Source organism: Hyperolius riggenbachi, chromosome 9 (genome assembly GCF_040937935.1).
Source record: "Hyperolius riggenbachi isolate aHypRig1 chromosome 9, aHypRig1.pri, whole genome shotgun sequence".
Taxonomy (NCBI): Eukaryota; Metazoa; Chordata; class Amphibia; order Anura; family Hyperoliidae; genus Hyperolius; species Hyperolius riggenbachi.
Genome location: NC_090654.1, coordinates 12,627,751 through 12,652,256, shown reverse-complemented (window position 1 = coordinate 12,652,256; position 24,506 = coordinate 12,627,751). Strand labels below are relative to the sequence as shown.

Genomic DNA, 24,506 nt, shown 5'->3' with positions numbered 1-24,506 from the left:
CATGCTACATTAGCACTATCCAGGAGCGCCACGGGGAGGATTCCGAATGCCCCCATACAACCGGGGGACTGCGGGGTCCCAGGCTCTCTCACTGCCTGGGAACCACAGCGGCACCCCGGAGGGGGAGGCAGGGTGGCGCAGCTGCCCCCCCAAGTGTGGTCAGCGCCGGGGAGAGCCATCCGCACCCACCTCCCAATATTAAAAACAGGCACTTACCTTAACGTCCATTGCGTTCTGCAACATGCACATTAACTTGGGGGCACCACATGAGAAAGGAGTGAAGCATGGGTCACCCCGAGCTTTAGAGCTCAGGGCTGGCTCCCATACAACACTCCGGGGTGGGGGGAGGACAGGCGCAGACAACTCACTCCAGGGCTCACACCACCAGAGCAAGCCATCCACCACCTGCCTCCAAAGGATACAACTGCAAAAAATGCTTTCCATGAGAAAAATTTTGCGTGCTCAAACACCAAGTTTAACCCTAGCAAGTCTGGCTTTCCAAATCTGGCCTAATTGGCTATTCATGAGGCAATGCTCATGCAAATATGCATTTGCTTTCGCATGCCAAACTATGCAGGGTCAAAAAACCAATACCGCAAAGTGCTCTCTCGCTGCCTGGGAACCACAGCGGCACCCCGGAGTGGGAGGCTGGGTGGCGCAGCCGCCCCCCCCCCCCAAGCGTGGCCAGCGCTGGGGAGAGCCGTCCGCACCCACCTCCTAATATTAAAAACAGCCACTTACCTTAACGTCCATTGGGTTCTGCTACATGCGCATTAATTTTCTCATGGAAAGCATATTGTGCAGTTTGTATCCTTTGGAGGCAGGTGGTGGATGGCTTGCTCCGGTGGTGTGAACCCTGGAGTGAGTGCGCCTGTCCTCCCCCCCCCCCCCCCTCTGGAGTGCTGTATGTGAGCCAGCCCTGAGCTCTAAAGCTCGGGGTGACCCATGCTTCTCTCCTTTCTCATGTGGTGCCCCCAAATTAATGCGCATGTAGCAGAACGCAATGGACGTTAAGGTAAGTGCCTGTTTTTAATATTGGGAGGTGGGTGCAGACGGCTCTCCCCGGCGCTGGCCACACTTGGGGGGGGTCGTCCGCGCCACCCAGCCTCCCCCTCCGGGGTGCCGCTGTGGTTTCCAGGCAGTGAGAGAGCCTGGGACCCTGCGGTCCCCAGTTGTATAAAAAGGGGGCATTGGGAATCCTCCCCGTGGCGCTCCTGGAGGCCTGGAGCACACCAAAAACTGCTAGCAGATCCGCAAAATGCTAGCAGATTTTGAAACGCTTTTTCTTATTTTTCTGTAGCATTTCACCTAGCATTTTGCGGTTTTGTAAAGCGTTTTTGGTGTAGTAGATTTCATATATTGTTACAGTAAAGCTGTTACTGAACAGCTTCTGTAACAAAAACGCCTGCAAAACCGCTCTGAACTGCCGTTTTTCAGAGCGGTTTGCGTTTTTCCTATACTTTACATTGGAGGCAGAAACGCCTCCGCAATCCAAAAAATGCCTCACCTCAGGAGTATGCGTTTCAGCAAAACGCCTCCCGCTCTGGTGTGCACCAGCCCATTGAAATACATTACCCAAGCTATCCGCAGCCGCAAGCGGATCGCAAAACGCTGCCGAACCGCTCTGGTGTGCACTAAGCCGGATAGTGCTAATGTAGCATGTAGCAGGGTGACTGCTTTGTGGTATTGGTTTGTGCATGCATTTGCATGAGCATTGCCTCATGAATAGCCAATTAGGCCAGATTTGCAATGTCAGACTTGCTAGGGTAAGGCCTCTTTTCCATGGACTGTTGATAGGCAGTGAAATGCCTCTCAAACTCTCACAACTGCTCACTGCTGCCTGGTAACTGCTTGCTGCTGCCTGGTAACTGCTGCCTGGTAACTGCTTGTTGCTGCCTGGTAACTGCTTGCTGCTGCCTGGTAACTGCTTGCTGCTGCCTGGTAACTGCTTGCTGCTTCCTGGTAACTGCTTGTTGCTGCCTGGTAACTGCTTGTTGCTGCCTGGTATCTGCTCACTGCTGCCTGGTAACTGCTTGCTGCTGCCTGGTAACTGCTTGCTGCTGCCTGGTAACTGCTTGTTGCTGCTTGGTATCTGCTCACTGCTGCCTGGTAACTGCTTGCTGCTGCCTGGTAACTGCTTGCTGCTGCCTGGTAACTGCTTGCTGCTGCCTGGTAACTGCTTGTTGCTGCCTGGTAACTGCTTGCTGCTTCCTGGTAACTGCTTGTTGCTGCCTGGTAACTGCTTGTTGCTGCCTGGTATCTGCTCACTGCTGCCTGGTAACTGCTTGCTGCTGCCTGGTAACTGCTTGTTGCTGCCTGGTATCTGCTCACTGCTGCCTGGTAACTGCTTGCTGCTGCCTGGTAACTGCTTGCTGCTGCCTGGTAACTGCTTGTTGCTGCCTGGTAACTGATTGTTGCTGCTGCCTGGTAACTGCTTGCTGCTGCCTGGTAACTGCTTGTTGCTGCCTGGTATCTGCTCACTGCTGCCTGGTAACTGCTTGCTGCTGCCTGGTAACTGCTTGCTGCTGCCTGGTAACTGCTTGCTGCTGCCTGGTAACTGCTTGCTGCTGCCTGGTAACTGCTTGTTGCTGCCTGGTATCTGCTCACTGCTGCCTGGTCACTGCTTGCTGCTGCCTGGTAACTGCTTGCTGCTGCCTGGTAACTGCTTGTTGCTGCCTGGTATCTGCTCACTGCTGCCTGGTCACTGCTTGCTGCTGCCTGGTAACTGCTTGCTGCTGCCTGGTAACTGCTTGCTGCTGCCTGGTAACAGCTTGCTGCTGCCTGGTAACTGCTTGCTGCTGCCTGGTAACTGCTTGCTGCTGCCTGGTAACTGCTTGTTGCTGCCTGGTATCTGCTCACTGCTGCCTGGTCACTGCTTGCTGCTGCCTCACAGCTCAACAGTCCGTGGAAAAGAGGCCTTAAACTTGGTGTTTGAGCACGCATACATTTTCTCATGCAAAGTACTTCTTCTTCTTGTTTGAAGGTTGAGGCACTTAGTCTATTATATATACAGATATTGTTACAATAACAATATAATTATAATAAATAAAAAAAAAAATATATATATATATATATATATATATAATATGATATAATTATAATATAATATATTAATTATATTAATTATAATATACAGGGAGTGCAGAATTATTAGGAAAGTTGTATTTTTGAGGAATAATTTTATTATTGAACAACAACCATGTTCTCAATGAACCCAAAAAACTCATTAATATCAAAGCTGAATATTTTTGAAAGTAGTTTTTAGTTTGTTTTTAGTTTTAGATATTTTAGGGGGATATATGTGTGTGCAGGTGACTATTACTGTGCATAATTATTAGGCAACTTAACAAAAAACAAATATATACCCATTTCAATTATTTATTTTTACCAGTGAAACCAATATAACATCTCAACATTCACAAATATATATTTCTGACATTCAAAAACAAAACAAAAAAAAATCAGTGACCAATATAGCCACCTTTCTTTGCAAGGACACTCAAAAGCCTGCCATCCATGGATTCTGTCAGTGTTTTGATCTGTTCACCATCAACATTGCGTGCAGCAGCAACCACAGCCTCCCAGACACTGTTCAGAGAGGTGTACTGTTTTCCCTCCTTGTAAATCTCACATTTTATGATGGACCACAGGTTCTCAATGGGGTTCAGATCAGGTGAACAAGGAGGCTATGTCATTAGTTTTTCTTCTTTTATACCCTTTCTTGCCAGCCACGCTGTGGAGTACTTGGACGCGTGTGATGGAGCATTGTCCTGCATGAAAATCGTTTTTTTCTTGAAGGATGCAGACTTCTTCCTGTACCACTGCTTGAAGAAGGTGTCTTCCAGAAACTGGCAGTAGGACTGGGAGTTGAGCTTGACTCCATCCTCAACCCGAAAAGGCCCCACAAGCTCATCTTTGATGATACCAGCCCAAACCAGTACTCCACCTCCACCTTGCTGGCGTCTGAGTTGGACTGGAGCTCTCTGCCCTTTACCAATCCAGCCACGGGCCCATCCATCTGCCCCATCAAGACTCACTCTCATTTCTTCAGTCCATAAAACCTTAGAAAAATCAGTCTTGAGATATTTCTTGGCCCAGTCTTTACGTTTCAGCTTGTGTGTCTTGTTCAGTGGTGGTCGTCTTTCAGCCTTTCTTACCTTGCCCATGTCTCTGAGTATTGCACATCTTGTGCTTTTGGGCACTCCAGTGATGTTGCAGCTCTGAAATATGGCCAAACTGGTGGCAAGTGGCATCTTGGCAGCTTCACGCTTGACTTTTCTCAGTTCATGGGCAGTTATTTTTTACGCCTTGGTTTTTCCACACACTTCTTGCGACCCTGTTGACTATTTTGAATGAAACGCTTGATTGTTCGATGATCACGCTTCAGAAGCTTTGCAATTTTAAGAGTGCTGCATCCATCTGCAAGATATCTCACTATTTTTGACTTTTCTGAGCCTGTCAAGTCCTTCTTTTGACCCATTTTGCCAAAGGAAAGGAAGTTGCCTAATAATTATGCACACCTGATATAGGGTGTTGATGTCATTAGACCACACCCCTTCTTATTACAGAGATGCACATAATCTAATATGCTTAATTGGTAGTAGGCTTTCGAGCCTATACAGCTTGGAGTAAGACAACATGCATAAAGAGGATGATGTGGTCAAAATACTCATTTGCCTAATAATTCTGCACTCCCTGTATATTATAATTATAATATATATTATATTATTAACCACTTAAGACTAACTGGATGAATATATTTGTCCAGTGTTGTTGTGGACAGTGCACCACCAGTTTGCTACTAAATGAGGCACATGTGGTATCATTTTAACTGTGACTAGTTGTAGAATACTTTTTGGTGTGTTTAATAGCTGTGACCCACGTCACATGAAAAATAGGTAGGGACAAACTCAGTCAAACATAAAAAGTCATTTTCAGAACTATGATCAAACTTGAGAAAGTTTTAGCAACACTACAAGAGACATATGTGGTATCATTTTAACCGTGATAAGTAGTAGAATAGAGTTAAAAGAGTTGAGGTGCACGTCTCCTGTATTTTTTTTTTGTCACAAACTGAATCAAAAGAAATTAAATTATGCATATTCTGTACCAAAATAAAAGACTTGTAAAATGAAAACAAAGACAGAATATGAAAGAAACAACATATATTGTTACCTTAGGAACCCGGCTTTTTAAATATGTATGCCATAAGGGTATATTACTATTATTTCTCAAAATAAGGCCTTGTAATCATTGATAGTGTACAACGAGAAAGCAAAAAACAAAAAACAGAAAAAAAGACACCCTTATTCCCAAATACAATATTGTCACCATACATTGTGCTAGGAACATAATCTAAATGTTGCAATAACCAGGATGGATGAGCAAATACAATTAGTGGGTTTAAATTATAGTCAGCACTGTTTAACCACTTTATGACAACCTGACTAGAGCCTCTTAAAGGCTCCAGGACGTTTTTATAAGTCAGACAGTGTTGCTGCCGCTGTGCGCGTGGCCGTGCTCGCGTGCACGTAATAGTGAAAAAAAAACACACCAAAAAAAAGACACCTTTATTTCCAAATAGTACTGTATATTGTCACCATACTTTGTACTAGGGACATAATTAAAATCTTAATGTGTTGATATTAAAACTATAGAGGATGAAATTGGAAGAATAGTGTATTTTTTCATTTTTTTCGTTGTTTTTCTCTTTAACCAGTTCACCCCCAAGGGTTTTTACTCTAACGGACCAGAGCAATTTTCACTTGTCAGTGCTCCTCCCTTTTATTCCCTAATAACTTTATTACTACTTATCACAAGAAAATTATCTATACCTCGTTTTTTTCACCACCAATTAGGCTTTCTGTGGGTAGTACATTTTGCTAAGAATTTTTTTATTCTAAATGCGTTTTAATGGGAAAAAAAAAATAAAATAATTATTTCTCAGTTTTCAGCCATTATAGTTTTAAAATTAAACATTCTCGTGTGGTTAAAACAAACACATTTTATTTGCCCAGTTGTCCCGACTATTAAACCGTTTAAATTATGTCCCAATCACAATGTATGGCGACAATATATTATTTTGAAATATAGGTGTTATTTTTCTGTTTTGTTTTTTTTTGTTCTGGCCATAATTACAAGCCCCTATATAATAAATTAAAATTAATTTTCCCCCATAAAATATAGATTTAAAAAAGCTGAGTCCCTAAGGCAACTATTTATTTATTTATTTTACGCTGATTTTTATTTGCAAGTGTTTTTTTTTTGGGGGGGGGGGGGGAGGGTTGGAAGTGTAATTTTATTAATAGTGTGTATGTACTTGTATATGTATGTGTAATATAGTTTTTGGCCACAAGATGGCGCTAGTGAACACTCTCCCGTATAGGAAGTGATCACTTTTTTTTTTTTTTTTACACTTTATTAAACTGTAACAGCTTCCTGTTTTTATGAATGGACGCGGCAGCTGTTTGCGGTCGCGTCCATTCACCCCAGGCAGTGCGATTGGGTAGAGGACCGGTCGGTCCTCTTCTCCAATCACTCAGCACGGGATCCCGACGGTAATGGCGGCATAGAAAATAAAGTAATTGCTGAAAACAAATATCAACCCCAAAAAGCCCAATTGGTGGTGAAAAAAAACAAGATATATATCATTTCATTGTGATTAGTAGTGAGTAAGCTATTGGCAAATGAAAGGGATGAGCACTGAAAGGTGAAAATTCCTCTTGTCCGTTAGGGTAAAAACGGCCTTTGGGGTGAAGTGGTTAATGTAAAGCTATAATGGATGTAAATGGAGAAATAGTTTGATTTTTCAATTTTTTCCCTTATTTTCCCTTTAAAATGCATAGAAAATAAGGTGATTACTAAACAAAATTAACACACACTGAAAGCTAAATTTGTGGTGAAAAAAACAACATATAGATCATTTAGCTGTGATAAGGTGTAATAAAGTTATTGGCGATTGAATGGGAGCAGCGCCTATAATGTGAAAATTGCTCTCGGGCTGAAGTGGTTAATATAATATAATGCACTGAAGTCAACAAAAATAACAAAATACTTTTACAAACACCATCTTCCCCAGTGACTTCTGCCTCATATGTTCCAGATTCCACCCTCAGTGCTGACTATAAGGGGAGGAAAGTCCACACACTCATCGCCCAGACAGACGGGTGCCAAAGGGGTGTGGCCTAATACCTGCAAAGGTAATTAACCCTTTGCACACTCCCACACAGTCACATTATGCTGGTGTGCACATGCTATGAGTGGCGTGTGTTGCACCCTTGTGGGATTACTTTCAATGCGCTATCATGCCCCATCAGAGTAGTTTTATGATATGTGCTCATAGTCTTTAGACAGGTTGATGCACTGTATGCGTGTGTATATGACATTACGCATGTTACAGGGCTAGTGGTCAGACACATACAGATCCAGAGCAGACTGAGCAGTTACCGGTCAGCAGTGAGCAGTTACCAGGCAGCAGTGAGCAGTTACCAGGCAGCAGCGAGCAGTTACCAGGCAGCAGCGAGCAGTTACCAGGCAGCAGCGAGCAGTTACCAGGCAGCAGCGAGCAGGTACCAGGCAGCAGCGAGCAGTTACCAGGCAGCAGTGAGCAGTTACCAGGCAGCAGCGTGCATATACCAGGCAGCAGTGAGCAGTAACCAGGCAGCAGTGAGCAGTTACTAGGAAGCAGTGAGCAGTAACCAGGCAGCAGTGAGCAGTTACCAGGCAGCAGTGAGCAGTAACCAGGCAGCAGTTGCCAGGCAGCAGCGAGAAGTTACCAGGCAGCAGTGAGCAGTTAACAGGCAGCAGTGAGCAGTTACCAGGCAGCAGCGAGCAGTTGTGAGAGTTTGAGAGGCTTTTCACTGCCTATCAACTGCCTGCAGAAAATGGGCCTTAAACAAGTGGTCATGTCCATGCGCGCCGTGCAGGTGCCAAACTCTCCCAGCGACGGAAGCATGATGGGCCACGCATGTGCAGTACACCCCGATCGGTGGAATTACTGTGCCGTGTAGCGGGAGATCCAGGTGAGGTGACGTGAGAGGACGCTGAGGGAGCGATCAGCATGAAGAGGGCTGGAGGAAGCCCCAGGTATGTATAATTTCTTTCTTTTTCCAAATCTCAGGTTCACTTTAAAGGATACCCGAAGTGACATGTGACATGATGAGATAGACATGGGTATGCACAGTGCCTAGCACACAAATAACTAGGCTGTGTTCCTTGTTTTCTTTCTCTGTCTGAAAGAGTTAAATATCAGGTATGTAAGTGGCTGACTCAGTCCTGACTCAGAAAGGAAGTGACTACAGTGTGACCCTCATTGATAAGAAATTCCCCTTTTTATCTCTTTCTTGCTCTCAGAAGCCATTTTTTGCTAGGAAAGTGTTTTATACTGTAGTTGGAATTTCTTATCAGTGAGGGTCACACTGTAGTCACTTCCTGTCTCTGAGTCAGGACTGAGTCAGCCACTTGCATACCTTATATTTAACTCTTTCAGGCAGAGAAAGAAAAAAAGGAACACAGAAGAATCTTTAAAAAAAAAAAAGGAACACAGCAGTTATTTGTGTGCTAGGCACTGTACATACCCATGTCTAACTCATCATGTCACATCTCCAGGGCCGGGCCGAGGCATAGGCTGGAAAGGCTCCAGCCTCAGGGCGCAGTGTAGGAGGGGGCGCACAATTCATTCAGCTGTCATTCCTAAATGTGTTTGAAGCAGAAAGAAATAAGAAAAGGGGATACATAGCAGTAACTGCAAGCCAGATAACTAGATATTAAGGTGTTGGAGAGGTTGTGGGCCCTGTGGCACCTCTTAGTCTAATAGCAATCAGTGTGTGACGGCTGGGGTGGCAGGGATAGAGGGGCGCACTTTGGTGTCTCAGCCTTGGGTGCTGGAGGACCTTGTCCCGCCTCTGCACATGTCACTTCGGGTATCCTTTAACCCCACACCCCCCATCCTCCATCGTTAAGACTGAGCCTTTAATGCTGGGAATACACGGTTCGTTTCTACAATGTCACCTCAAGACAAAGCAAAGGGTTGGCCTTTTTTGGACTGTGTTCTCTAGATAAGACGGAGGACACAGAGGTAAAGAAATCTTCAGGAAGTCTCTCCATGCAGACCGGTATCTCCTGATTGGTTGTCACCACCACCCTCGGAGAACAAGCTGGATGTTGTTACAGCTGCAGTCTTCACCAGCACAAGGCAAAGACAGAGGAATGCAAACACCCCGATCACCCAGAACAACAGCAAGTTCAAAACCAACAGCCTGAGGAGAGAATCAGGGCAATATTGTGATCTTCTACATAACTGGATTGTTAAAGAAACTCACACCTGGGTTAGCGTGCATTAAAAAAAAAGGTGCGAGGAAAAAAGGGCGTGGCTGGATAACAAATTGGCGCAGCTGGATAATGATATTTCCTTAACGGAAAATATTGTTTTCAAGTAGGTGCGAAAACATGTAAACAATAAGTACTGTTTTAAAACAGACAGGAAATCAAAACGAAAAGATATTTACTTTAAAGAGAATCTGTATTGTTAAAATCGCACAAAAGTAAACATACCAGTGCGTTAGGGGACATCTCCTATTACCCTCTGTCACAATTTCGCCGCTCCTCGCCGCATTAAAAGTGGTTAAAAACAGTTTTAAAAAGTTTGTTTATAAACAAACAAAATGGCCACCAAAACAGGAAGTAGGTTGATGTACAGTATGTCCACACATAGAAAATACATCCATACACAAGCAGGCTGTATACAGCATTCCTTTTGTATCTCAAGAGATCATTTGTGTGTTTCTTTCCCCCTGCAGTTCTCATGCACTAAAGTTTCAGGCTGCTCGTTTCTTCCTGCATACAGCTTTGCCCTTGTCTGTAATTCCTCAGTATGTGAAAGCCCAGCCAGCTCAGAGGACGATTTATCCAGCTTGTAAAAGATAAGAGAGAAGAGAGAAGCTGCCCTAATCTAAATAATACACAGGCAGTGTGCAGAGAGGGGCCTGAAAGGGGGAGTTCATAGCAGAACCACAACACTGAAGAACTTGGCAGCCTTCCAGACACAGGCTGACAAGTCTGACAAGGGAAAGATACATTGATTTATTACAGAGACTGTGATAGTAGAAAGTGCTGCAGTAAGCCAGAACACATTAGAATAGCTTTTGGAACTTGTAGGATGATAAAAAACAGGATGCAATTTTTGTTACGGAGTCTCTTTAAAAACCGTTACATATTTCAAAAATACAGCTTAACCTAACCCTACTCTCACACAGAACCCTTCCTTAGTGGTGCGTAACCCCAAGACCCCGCTGGTGGTGCCTAACCCCAAGACCCCGTTGGTTCCTAAATCTAAGACCCCCAGTGCTGCCTAGTCCTAGGACTCCTCCTGGTGCTGCCTAACCCTAACCATCCCTGTGGTGGTGCCTAACCCTAAGACCTCCCCCCCGCCCCCAGTGGTGCCTAACCCTAACCACCCCCTGGAGGTGCCTAACCCTAACCACCCCGTAGTGGTGGCTAAACCTAACCACCCCCCTGGTGGTGCCTAACCCTAACCCCCCCTGGTGGTGGCTAACCCTAACCACCCCCTTGGTTGTGCCTAACCCTAAGACCTCCCCCCCAGTGGTGCCTAATTATAACCTCCCCCATGGTGGTGGCTAACCCTAACCACCCCTCTGGTGGTGGCTAACCCTAACCACCCCCTCTGGTGGTGCCTAATCTTAACCACCCCCTGGTGGTGCATATCCCTAACCACCCCCCTGGTGGTGCCTAACCCTAACCACCCCCGGTGGTGCATAACCCTAAGTCCCTCCTGGTGGTGCCTAATCATAAGACCCCCCCCCCCCCAGTGGTGCCTAAGCTTAAGACCTCCCTGGTTGTGCCTAACCTAAGGCCCCCCTGGTTGTGCCTAACCCTAAGACCCCCCAGGTGGTGCCTAACCCTAAGACCCGTGTCTCACTTTGCCAAAATCGGCTTGACCTTAAATGTACATAAAAGTTAGGAGGGACATAGAGTGTGAGTCACTCCTCTCTGGATCAGAGTTAACTGACAAGCTTAGCTTACTCTGTACACAGAGATTTCCTACAATTGTTAATGGACAGGGTTCTCTGTATACGGACTCAGTATGATTGTCACAATGCTGGGTGGTAGTATGTTCCAGATGAATTGATAAAACCGCAAGGGTCTTTGCTGATCCCCCCCACCACAATGTATAAGGTGGGGTGTAGCTATCTTGCAGACAATGTGTCTATAGACAATCTGGACATACTGCAATCCACCAAGCCAGCACTTGTGGGCATACAGGAACTACACAATTTCCTTTATTAAGAAGACTGGTTGAACATCTATGCTCTAATCGCCAGTCTAGCACACTGTAGCACTAAAGGAAATTACCCCCATAGGGGAAAAAGATCACCTTCATGGAAGGTAGCTGGGTATATATATCACCATGGGTGTCTAGAGTGAGGTATAGAGTGTGATAAGTAGGTGTTGCTCAACAATTGTTTCACCTCAATACACGAGGCGTCGTCAGGAGTATGTGATACACATTAATATATACAAGATATACAAGATATTCCCCCCACCAACCGACAGAGATTCCCCCAGCAACTCGCTCAAGTCAGAGCTCTGATCCAGAGAGGAGTGACTCACACTCTATGTCCCTCCTAACTTTTATGTACATTTAAGGTCAAGCCGATTTTGGCAAAGTGAGACATTTGATTTTTACCTGTACTCCATTCGGTAGTGGGTTTAACCCTAAGACCCCCCAGGTGGTGCCTAACCACTCCCTCTGCACAAACACCCTTACAAACGTAGAAATGACAACATATTTGACAATGTAAAATCTGTACATATAAACTAAATAATATTACCTAAAAACTAGAATGTTGCAAGATTTTAAACTATAACATATTTCAAAAACTTGAATGTTCTAGTGTTGAAAACAATATTTATTGGGTGGCCTTGTTTCTGCTTTTGGCGCCGTATTACCGATAAATGCATTAGAGTCTATGGCGGGGCCAAATCATCCATTAGCCACCAGCACCCTTTTTTGCTGCTACCCTGGGTTATAGTGCAGTAGTATAAGGAAGTTGTGGAAACGCGTGCAGTGTGAACGAGGCCTTAATCTGGGAGAGGAAAGATTTTACAATGGGAAAACACTGACTTTAGGGCCCTTTTCCGCTAGCAATCGCTGGCGTTAGCGCTAAACGCTAGCGATTGCGATTCAGCAAAAAAGCGATTTTGCTATGCTATGTACTGCATAGCCAAATCGGAGCAATAATTGCTCCACGGCGCAATCGTGATTAAGTAAAAAATGAATCGTGGTAGTGGAAATGACCTACCGCGATTCCTATGTTAAAAAGCAAACCATAGTGATTTGAAAATCACTAGCAGTTTGCGATTTTGCGATTCAGCAATCGCAAACGCTATAGTGGAAAAGAGCCCTAAATGATCTATGAATAAATATTGTAAAGACAATAAGCAATTTTATTAATTATATTATTTTTACTACAGATCCTCTTTATCTAAGCTCAGCACTCAGCTAAGCCATATCAGAGACCATACAGGGGTTTCCTATACGTGCCTGATGCGCTCCATAGATAGGAGTCAGGAATGACAAGAAATAAGCAAAGTTGAAGGAGTTTACGGTAATTGCTCCTGTCAGCACTGTAGCTTGTTGCTCTACAAACTGTAACATGATTTTGCTGAAACTCAGCGTCTGACATTGGGTGGAACCAAATGCTTCAGTTTTGCATAAAGGTAAACCAGTTGAAACTTGAAGCAGCCCTGCCACAGATCCTAAACCGTGCTGTGTCCTTTCCTAAATCTCCGGGTCACACAAAGAGGCATCTGATCTCTGATCATCTGATGAAGGAGTGACTGGAGCTGATACAAGTACGCAAAGCTCCCATATGTCCCTCTTTGTGAGCCGGTCCCTCTGTCCCTCTTTCCTCCTCATTTGTCCCTCTTTCAGGACTTTGTCCCACTTTCTATGTAATATATATATATATATCTGTACTAAAAAATGTGTTTGACTATAAACTTTATTCCCATCTTTTAAATTGATATATTTCTTATTTTAAAATGTTACTATGAAGGGAAATGAATGAAGATAGAAAGGACCAGTGTGGTTTGAATTACAAAAACACACGTTTCTTATGAAATCATTATGGAAAGCGTGACTAGGGGTGTGACGGGGGCGTGATCAGGGGTGTGGCAGGGGCGTGGCTTAAGTGTCCCTCTTTCTCATGTCAAAAAGTTGGGAGGTATGTAAGTACAGTATATAATTTGCATGACACTTTTGTTATTCAGTTAAAGGGGCACTATGACGAAAAAATGAAAAATGTCACACATACAGTACAAATCTACACACGGATAGGAGATGAAAAGAATCTCACAAAAATGAGTACACCTCTCACATTTTTGTAAATATTTTACCTAACATCTTTTCATGGGGGAGGGGCTTTCTGCCAGGAGAAAGGCGCAATATGAGGCTCCCTTTACACTAGGAGACTTTCTTTGCATGACCCTTTCGGTACGCAACGTAACGCAACAGCAATGAAAGTCTATGGGGCCCAGTACACTAACCCCGATGTGTTGCGCCGGAAATTTCCGAATCGCCACCGACCCGCCGCAAAGTCAACAGCACGTTGTTGTCAGACTTCTGCAGCGAAGGAATGCATGGAAGTCTATAAACAATGCAGAAATATTAAATACGTTGGCGCCGGCAATGCGGTGTAAAGCGCATGGCACCGCAACGCTTGCCTCAAGTGTGAAACCGGCGTGAATTGTATGCGCCTTGTCTAAAGTACAGCTTGTATAACGGGGTACATTTGCTGTTACATCAAAATAACTTAACACACAACCTTTAATGTCTAAGCCGCTGGCAACAAAAGTAAGTACACCCCTAACTGAGGGAACACACTTGTAGGGCTGTCTTTACCCTGCGATTCCCGGGTCTCCGTTGGCTTTTGCTATCGTGGTTTCCGCAAACCTTTTGCTGCGTTCCTTCTGCAATTTTTAGTTTGTGGCGGCACATACTGTAATTGCAAATGTGAGCGTTGCGGGGGAAAATGCGCAGAAAATCGCAAATGCAAAACGAGAACGAACGGTCACAGGAAGTGCTTCATAAAGAATAAAGGAAAACTTGAGCTTTCTCCATGAGGAGATGGACTAGTCCTTAACCTGCAGTTAAGAGGTTCAGAGCTGTAACATAATTATACAAACTGTAAGTGGCAGTGACATGGGAAAAAAGTTCTTTACAGTGCAAATATACATCTTTTATGTAGGTGTATACAGGTATTTTACAGTTTTTGCCACATTGCTCCTTCAATACTCCGCCACACATCAGCAACATTATCTGCAGATATACCGTATAAAGCTGCACCAGTCACACTCCTCTGAGGGGTAAAGTTCACTGATAGTCAGAAGTGAAAATATAAATTCTTTCTAAAGCTGCAGTAAAGAATGCAATAAGCACTCGATTAACCAGAACAACCACATAGCTAGAAAAAAATGATTGTAGAGAAAACAAGATTATTCTGTATTTTCTGCAGAGGAAACCTGGACCTGATAACATGAACACTCTTACTGAACTCACAAAGGCAAATACCATCCAGCAAAGTACATTAACGGGAAACTTTCTAACAGAAATATCAGCTCACATGAGTTCACCCATCAAACTTCAATAAGTTAAAATCTATTGGTTGGTCGAAGTTCCAGCAGATTGTTGTGGCTTCCAGGTCGAGGTAAGGATGGAAAGTACAGGAATTGCTGAGTCACGGAAACCAGATCGGTTCACATTAAATTGTCTGTTTATCTGTTTTTATTTTCCAAATACAAGGTAATGTGAGGTTGAACAAAGCAGTACTCATGGTTGCTCGAATACCCCCTTTTCCTATTCGAGTTGTTGCGAATTCGGGTTTGCGAAAATCCGGATTCGGTCGTGATCAAGACCACGCGAACCAATTCACATTCGCGTTGTGATTACGGCCAAATCCGTAATCACGAGTCGTAATCACGAATGGCCTTTAAATTGCTTCCAAAACTTCTTTGAGGCTACTTTCCCACCAAGACGTTGCGTTTTAGGGGACGTTATGATCGCATAACGTGCCCCTAACGCAACGCATGGTGGTGCGGGAGAGGACGTTAGAGTGAGCCACGTTAGGCGACTCTATCCGCATAAGGTTCCCAGGGTGGCGGTGATTAACCGGCGGGACCACGTGATGCGGAGCGAGACACTCCGCATCACGTGGCCCCGCCGGCCAATCAGCGGCCGCCAGTGCACTGCATATTAAGTAGCCATGTGCGCGGCTACTGTAGTGGCATCTCCCCGCCTCCTCTCCGCCCCCCACTGAGCATGTGCAAACAGTCTACGCACAGCATGCGGCACTTTCACTACAACGTGCAGCGTTACATGTAACGCAACGTGGGCAGTGTGAACAGCCCACTTGTGTTACATTGCTGTGCGCAGGGGGAGCGTTACAGGCTGCACTAACGTGCGCCTGTAACGTCCCTGTGTGGAAGCAGCCTTAGGGTAAATGATGGATAAAGCATCATGTTTTTTTTTTAAAGCAAAAACGCAATTAATTATGTGTGGTGGTATAATTAAAAAAACAAAACAAATTGCTGAAAAACATTTGTTTTCTGTATTTGTTTGTTTATTCTTTTTCGCCATCATCTTCTTCTTTTTTTTTAATTTTTCTGCCCCAGCATAGCTAAATTTGGACATCATCCAATGGTTACTGCACGTGCACAATGCAAATTCGTCATTGCAAATCTACGCTGTGATCACGATCGAATTCGCCTTAATCACGAATGGATGCAAATTCGAAATCCATGATCAGTATTGATCACAAATTTGGAATTTTTCCGAATTCGAAGCCAAAAAATGCTCGTGATCGCAGGTAATCCGTGATCATGAGGTCCTCGAGAGCAGCCCTGGCAGTACCCTGTCTCAGGGGCGTCAGTACAGGGAAGCAAACACTGTGACTGCAGGGGGCCCAGAGCTGTCTGAGGGCCCCAACTACTACTTCACTGCCTTCGATAAAGATGTTCATTCTTCAGATCAGCTGTTTTGTGGCTACACTTGTTATGGGAAGAGATGGATTAAAGTGGACCTGAACTCAGAACTTCCTCTCTGCTGTAAAAGCATAAAAGCAACAGCATAATAACCTTTAAAAAAATTTCTTTGTCACAGCTGATACAAATCCTAAAATAAATCTGCAGTGTTTCTACTTCCTGATTCATAGAAGCAGACATATTGTTTGCAGCCTGTGCTTTCAAATGGGCTTATCTGCTTATCTGCCATGGCAGTCAGCTGACACAGGGGGGAGATCAGATTGCAACTTGTGATTAGTCACAGATGAGAGACAGGCTAAACTCTCTAAATACATACAGGGTGCATTTTTCTAGGTTTTCCTCGTCTCTTGTGCAAAGAGTTCAGGTCCACTTTAAGATGTAACAGGCTCTAGGCAAGGTAGTAGTTTTGGGGGGTCCGCTTGCGGTCCTTTTGGTAAGCAGAAGTGGAGAGAGGTCAGAGAAGGTGGCTGGTGTGCCCCTTCACACCCACTATTCTTATTATTATCGATTTATATAGCGCCAGCATCTTCCGTGGCGCTGACACACCAGGCCCCAAGCACCTGCCTAGGTTGCCTGGTAGATGATCCTGATCTGCTTATGGGTAAGAAGATGATGACAGCCACAGTTTTTTTTATGACTCTTGCAGCCATTAACCCCTCACGTCCCTTAAGTGCAGCCAATAACAGTAGTGCTCATCCAATATTCGAGTATCCGAACTACCCAGATAATGCAAACTTTTTCCACTATCCGAACTTTGGATTGGATTCCAGATATCTGTGTAAATCCGAATAGCACTATCCGAGCAAACTCGGATTTCCATGTGAAAATCCGAAATAGTTTAGGATATCCATAATTCGAGCAGAGGCCTTCAATGGCTAAAATCCCTTTTTGGAGGGAGTGAGAGAGAGAGAGAGAGAGAGAGAGAGAGAGAGAGAGAGAGAGAGAGAGAGAGAGAGAGAGAGAGAGAGAGAGAGAGAGAGATTTTTTACCTTCCAAAACGTTTTGGAAGCATTTTAAAGGCCACTTCCGGTTTTCTATCCGGATATCTGAATCCGACCGGATATCCCGTATATTGGGTTCGGATATCTGATTCTACTCAGATACTCAAAAGTTCGGATTCGGATATCCGATTCGGATTTGGATATCTGGGTATCCGGATCCGAATTCAATTTGGATTTTGAAAAGGGGTATCCGAGCAGCACTAGCCAATAACTCTTCCAGGCCCCCATGTGCAGCAATCATTTACTCCCCTTCCTGCAGCTCAGTATTTCCCCCCTCTCTGGGGGGACTGGGGGGCACAAATTGGAAAAACCTCCTGAGCGGCGTAACACTCAGGAGGTTAACTGCTAAAGTCAGCGGGTGATAACCAACCAGAGTTATAACGGTGCAAAAGTGCTGAATTTTGCCATTGGCTTTCATTGGGCCTCCTATTTCACTTTCCAAAATCTCACATTTTTTCAAAGGGCAATGGCTCAGCAGTGGCACATTTTCTAGCATTGTAGGGACTCTTAGGGGGATCATGACTGGTGAGTTTCAGGCTCCTAGGCCAAAGAGGTCATAGCCTAGGGTCACAAAAACCTGTCATGGCCTAGGGTCACAAAAAACTGTTCATTTTGGCAATGGTAATGGTGGCGATTCTGACGGACATAAATCGCAGCCATGGCCGTTAGCACAGGTGCAGTGAAAGGTATGCAGTGACTGGTATATAAAACAGCGTGCGGTCACACAGGTGCAGTGAAAGGTATGCAGTGACTGGTATATAAAACAGCGTGCGGTCACACAGGTGCAGTGAAAGGTATGCACGGACTGTCTGTGAGGCCTGATCCTCTATTCTTCCTCTGCACAAATTACTAAAATAGCTGATTGGCTAGTTGCCTAACATATAACACATATGCACTAAGATGACTGAATGGCTAGCTGCCTAATATATAACACATGTACACTAAGATGACTGAATGGCTAGCTGCTTGATATATAACACATACAGCACTGCTCAGTTTACCCAAAGCAAATATCTGCTTCACGTACATTTAACATGTTCATAAGTTGTTCATATGGCATACAATAACTGTCTAGCAAACACTTAAAGGGGAACTGAAGAGAGAGGTATATGGAGGCTGTCATGTTTATTTCCTTTTAGACAATACCAGGTGCCTGGCAGCCCTGCTGATCCTCTGCCTCTAATACTATTAGCCATAGCCCCTGAACAAGCATGCAGCAGATCAGGTGTTTCAGTGGTTCAGACTTGTAAGTCTGATCTGACAAGACTAGCTGCATGCTTGTTTCTGGTTTTAATCAGATACTACTGCAGAGAAATAGACCAGCAGGGCTGCCAGGCAACTGGTATTGATTAAAAGGAAATAAACATGACAGCCTCCATATACCTCTCTCTTCAGTTCCCCTTTAATTCACTTTGAGCTTCACCACTTAAAGGGGAACTCCAGTGAACATTTTTACTGCTGGCAGGTGATGTAGCTGCTGCATGGTTTTTGGCAGTTGGAAACCGCTGTAGACAGCTATTTCCCACAATGCAACAAGGTTCACAGACAGGAAACTGCCAAAAGTACGTACTTTTCTTGTGGGAGGGGTTTCACCCCAATATCAGTCGTACAACGCCCTCTGATGTTCTGTTTGTGAAAAGGAATAGATTTCTCATGTAAAAGGGGGTATCCGCTACTGATTGGGATAAAGTTAAATTTTTGGTCGGAGTTTCTCTTTAAAGAGGAACTGTAACGACAAAACGGCCCCTGGGGGGTACTCACCTCGGGTGGGGGAAGCCTCAGGATCCTAATGAGGCTTCCCACGCCGTCCTGCGTCCCTCGGGGGTCTCGCTGTAGCCCTCCGTACAGCCGTGACACAATATTTACCTTCCTGGCTCCTGAGCAGGCGCTCTGATGCCTCTCGGCGCCGAAGTAGACGGAAATACCCAAAAGTGAATTTTCCCATTTTGAAGCATCTCTGACTTTTCTGAGCACCTGACATGTTTCATGAGGGGCTAGAATTCCAGGATAGTATAAATACCCCCCAAATGACCCCATTTTGGAAAGAAGATATCCCAAAGTATTCACTAAGAGGCATGGTGAGTTCATAGAAGATTTTATTTTTTGTCACAAGTTAGCGGAAAATGACACTTTGTGCCAAAAAAAAAAAAAAAGTTTCCATTTCTGCTAACTTGTGACACACACAAAACAAAATGAAATCTGCCATGGACTCACCATGCCCCTCTCTGAATACTTTGGGGTGTCTACTTTCCAAAATGGGGTCTTTTGTGGGGTGTGTTTACTGTCCTGGCATTTTGGGGGGTGCTAAATTGTGAGCACCCCTGTAAAACCTAAAGGTACTCATAGGACGTTGGGCCCCTTAGCGCACATAGGCTGCAAAAAAGTGCCACACATGTGGTATTGCCGTACTCAGGAGAAGTAGTATAATGTGTTTTGGGGTGTATTTTTACACATACCCATGCTGGGTGGGAGAAATATCTCTTTAAATGACAATTTTTAGATTTTTCTACAATTGTCCATTTACAGAGATATTTCTCCCACCCAGCATGGGTATGTGTAAAAATACACCCCAAAACACATTATACTACTTCTCCCGAGTACGGCAATACCACATGTGTGGCACTTTTTTGCAGCCTATGTGCGCTAAGGGCAGGGGCTTAACTAGACATCACTGGGCCCCCCTGCGAAACTTTGGAAGGGCCCCCCCCCCCCCCCCCCGCTTTCTGCACAGGAAAACTGAGGACCAATGTGTTTTCCCCATGCAGATAAAATCACTTAGGGCCTGTTTCCACTTGTGCGCTATGAATTAAGTTGCGGAAAACGCAAAACGAATTTGCATGCGGATGCGAATTTTACAGCGAATTCGCGGGCATTTTCGCATATGTTAGTAAGTATGCAAATTTAAAGAGGAACTGTAACATAAAAAGATCCCCTGGGGGGTACTCACCTCGGGTGGGGGAAGCCTCCGGATCCTAATGAGGCTTCCCACGCCGTCCTCCATCCGTCAGGGGTCTCGCTGCAGCCCTCCGTGGAGTCCGTGCAGCGGTGACGTCAATATTTACCTTCCTGGCTCCTGCGCAGGCGCTCTGACGGCTGTCGGCTCCGAACTACACGGAAATACCCGATCGCCGTCGGGTCCGCTCTACTGCGCAGGCGCAAGTTTCCGGCGCCTGCGCAGTAGAGCGGACCCGAATGAGATCGGGTATTTCCGTGTAGTTCGGAATGGAAAGTCGCCACAGCGCCCCCGCTGGAGCCAGCAAAGGTAAATATTGAACTGACAGTCGGCACAGTCGCCGGCTGTTCGGAGGGCTGCGGAGAGACCCCCGTGGGACAGAGGACGGCGTGGGAAGCCTCATTAGGATCCGGAGGCTTCCCCCACCCGAGGTGAGTACCCCCCAGGGGATCTTTTGAATGTTACAGAGTCTCTTTAACCATGTCAGTGCCTGTGTGCTTTTCCATTGATTTTATGCGAAAACGCCCGCAAATTATCGTTAAAATTCGCATACGAAAAAGCATGCAAATTTCCTATTAAATACATTGTATGCGAATTGGTGTGCGAATTCTGATGGCTCTGCTGTGCAGATTTTTCCTGCACATAAAACCGCACAGGGCACAGGATTTCTGACAAGTGGAATCAGGCCCATCCACTTGTATTGGTTATGCGAATCTGCATGCAGAAAAGGCATGCAGATTTGCACAAGTGGAAAACGGGCCCTTAGACTTAAAGGAAATGTCAGGCAATCTATGCTACCCCCAGATCTACTTACCCGGGGCTTCCTCCAGCCCCTTGCAGCCGACAAGTCCCTCATTGCAGCTCTGCTCCCAGTACATACATACACACACAGCTGTATTATTTTACTACATGAGAGCACATGCTATATGGAGGAACAACAATGACATGCTGAACATAAGATATAGTATCACTGTAACTTTGGCAAAACATTCAGAATGTCACTGATTGATAGTGTTATTACAAGATCTTGGACTTCATTGAGACAACAAGCTCTCAATGAAGCAGCAACAGTCAGACATCAATCTCCACTCCATTGTGTTGTAAAAGTAATCAGAGGCCATAAGGTCATTCGCCCTTGTGATAAGAATCTAGGAATCCTTTTGCTGAAAAGGAAAAGTCTACAACTTTTTTCAAAATGTAACTCCTTTGTTTGTAAAGTTGTACATGAAGTCATCAGAACTTTGCAGCAGTGAGAGATACATGTTTTTTATGAACCCTAGGGAGCAGGGACAGTGTACAAATTCCAAAGTGTGTATGAGTCCTTATCTGTGTTATGGACACATGCAGTCAATATAACAATGGTGGGAGAGCAGAATACGTTTTTTCGTTCCATGCCCTTAGCTGTCAGTCTCTCAAACTTTTCCCCCCATGGGCCCCTGTGGCTTCTGGGCCCCCCTGCGGAGGCAACCCTTGCAGGGTCTATTGTTACGCCCCTGGCTAAGGGGCCCAACGTCCTATTAGTTCCTTCAGGATTTCACAGGTCATTTTGAGGCATTTGGTTTGTAGACTACAGGCCCATACACACGTCGGATTTGCGCGAACGACGGGTCGTTTGAACGTTCCGTCGTTCGCATCGTTTCAGCATGAAATCCGGCGTGTGTACAGACTATCGTTCGGGAGATAAGACTGGTTACCAGCGATCCGCCCGGCGGATCGTTGGTAACCAGTCTTATCTCCCGAACGATAGTCTGTACACACGCCGGATTTCATGCTGAAACGTGCGAACGACGGAACGTTCAAACGACCCGTCGTTCGCGCAAATCCGACGTGTGTATGGGCCTTACTCCTCACAGGTTAGGGCCCCTAAAATGCCAGGGCAGTACAGGAACCCCACAAGTGACCCCATTTTGGAAAAAAGACACCCAAGGTATTCCGTTAGGAGTATGGTAAGTTCATAGAAGATTTTATTTTTTGTCACAAGTTAGTGGAAATTGATGTTTATTGTTTTTTTCACAAAGTGTCATTTTCCACTAACTTGTGACAAAAAAATAAAATCTTCTATGAATTCATCATACACCTAACGGAATACCTTGCGGTGTCTTCTTTCTAAAATGGGGTCACTTGTGGGATTCCTATACTGCCCTGGCATTTTAGGGGCCCAAAACCATGAGGAGTAGTCTGGAAACCAAATGCCTCAAAAAGAATGTTCAGGGGTATAAGAATCTGCAAATTTTGATGGCAGGTGGTCTATGAGGGACCTAATATTGTGGAACCGGTCATAAGCAAGGTGGCCTCTTTGTTGACAGGTTGTATTGGCACTGAAGTGCAGGATGTTTTCAAATCATGACCTGGACATGGCAGCAGAGAACATGGGCATGTGATTTATTGGGTGCGTAGACCAATAAGACTGCAATACATTCTTTTTGACTAGACCCATGTTAAGGAGAAGGCCCCAAAAAATGTTATGTTCGGAAACTTGGAGTGGTTTCCACCGAAAAGGCTGGGCATGGTAGCTTCTTGGATTGGTGATCAGAAAAAAAAAATCTGTCACTGCAGTGGGGCGGGTGAGGGTTTGGCCGGACGATCAGAAGCCCGCAGGGGGCAGATTAGGGCCTGATCTGATGGATAGGAATGCTAGGGTGTGATAGGAGGTGACAGGAGGTGATTGATGGGTGTCTCAGGGGGTGATTAGAGGGGAGAATAGATGCAATCAATGCACTGGGGAGGTGATCGGAAGGGGGTCTGAGGGGGATCTGAGGGTTTGACCGAGTGATCAGGAGCCCACACGGGACAAATTAGGGCCTGATCCGATGGGTAGGTATGCTAGGGGGTGACAGGTGATGACAGGAGGTGATTGATGGGTGTCTCAGGGTGTGATTAGAGGGGGGAATAGATGCAAGCAATGCACTGGGGAGGTGATCAGGGGGGGTCTGAGGGCGATCTGAGGGTGTGGGCAGGTAATTGGGTGCCCGCAAGGGGCAGATTAGGGTCTGATCTGATGGGTAGCAGTGACAGGGGGTGACAGGGTGTTTGATAGGTGATCAGGGTGTCATTAGAGGGGAGAATAGATGCAAGCAATGCACTGGCGAGGTGATTAGGGGGGCCTGAGGGCGATCTGAGGGTGTAGGCGGGTAATTGGGTGCCCGCAAGGGGCAGATTAGGGTCTGATCTTTTTCTTCCCTGATGACGCAAGACTGCGAAACCGGTCGGGAAGGTAACAGGCGGCACCATTGTCTATTGATCTGCGATTGACCATTACATGCGCGCTAATCTTCCGGGGTTCCCAGTTTCTGATATGTTTAGATATTGCCGTTTGTGTTTTCCTATGTAAATTCCTGAAACTTTACTTCCATACGGATGTCCACAGGATCTTCACGACGTCTGACGTTCACTGGACGTTATCTGTGACCTGAGCCATTTTACAACCTTATAATGTGGGTTGTTGGGAGCTGGTAAGCCTTTTCTTGTTTTGATGTTTGCCGGATACCTACCTCTGAGCATTTGATGTATTGTGGTGAAGAATTTACCATTCCCTACATACAATGACTTTTTATACCTGCGTTGACTTTTAATGAATGTACTAATAAAACTGTCATGCATTTGCTCGGATACCCCCGATCATGGATTCAAATAAATCAGAATCAAAATCCAGATAAGCCGTGATTGCGATCCAGATTTGAAATGGACTTCCGAATCCGAGTCGGATTTTCAACATGATTGCCTGTAAAATCCGTGATCATGGATTAGTCTTAAACGTTAATAGCAAAGCACCCACACATGCTACAATCTCCAAAATTGCATGGATTATAGAGGTGAGATGTGGCTACAACTTAAAAAAAATTCAAAAAGAACTTTTAGTTTTTGAGACAATGGATTTTAAAGTTAAATTAAAACTTTAAATGCGGCTATTAATTGCTAATAATTGGTTTTCAACAGGGAAACACACTTTAAGCAATCACAGAGTCCCCAAGCAGAGTCCTTAGCAAATTACAAGCATGCAGGCAGGTGAGGAGTCCCCATGGCACCTGGCGGTGGTACCATTGGAGGAGGATGAGTGGACGACGACACCACAAAAACACCCAGAGATTTTTTTTTTTTTTGCAGTGACAGCAATGACATGGCAGCAGAGTTGTCCATGAACCCTGGCAGTGTGAATACAGACTTTAGTAGTGAATTACAACATCAGCGGAAGCAGGAGGAGGACTAAGCAGTCAGCGGAAGCACAGAAGAAGACTATGGCACCTCACTGGTGGTACCACAGCATGATAATGCTGCTGAAAAAGGATATGCATCCGTGGACCCTGCCGGTGGGAACACAGACTTTAGAAGAGAAATGCCACAGCAAGGAGGGGCAGCGCGTGTCTGCAACAGCATATGAGGCCATGGAACATGACGGGTGGCACCACAGCAAAAAATTAAATGAACCAGGCCAATTAGAAGTAGGTTGTAACTTGCATTGGAAAGGCAGGCATTATTCAAATTCCCAGCCACTT

At 45.2% G+C, this 24,506-nt stretch overlaps 1 protein-coding gene across 1 annotated transcript in view; it reads right to left on the bottom strand.

The window, feature by feature from the left end:
- CIMIP4 (ciliary microtubule inner protein 4) overlaps positions 1-24,506 on the bottom strand; it is a 90,735-nt gene that overhangs the window by 58,545 nt on the left and 7,684 nt on the right. The window lies entirely within an intron of this gene.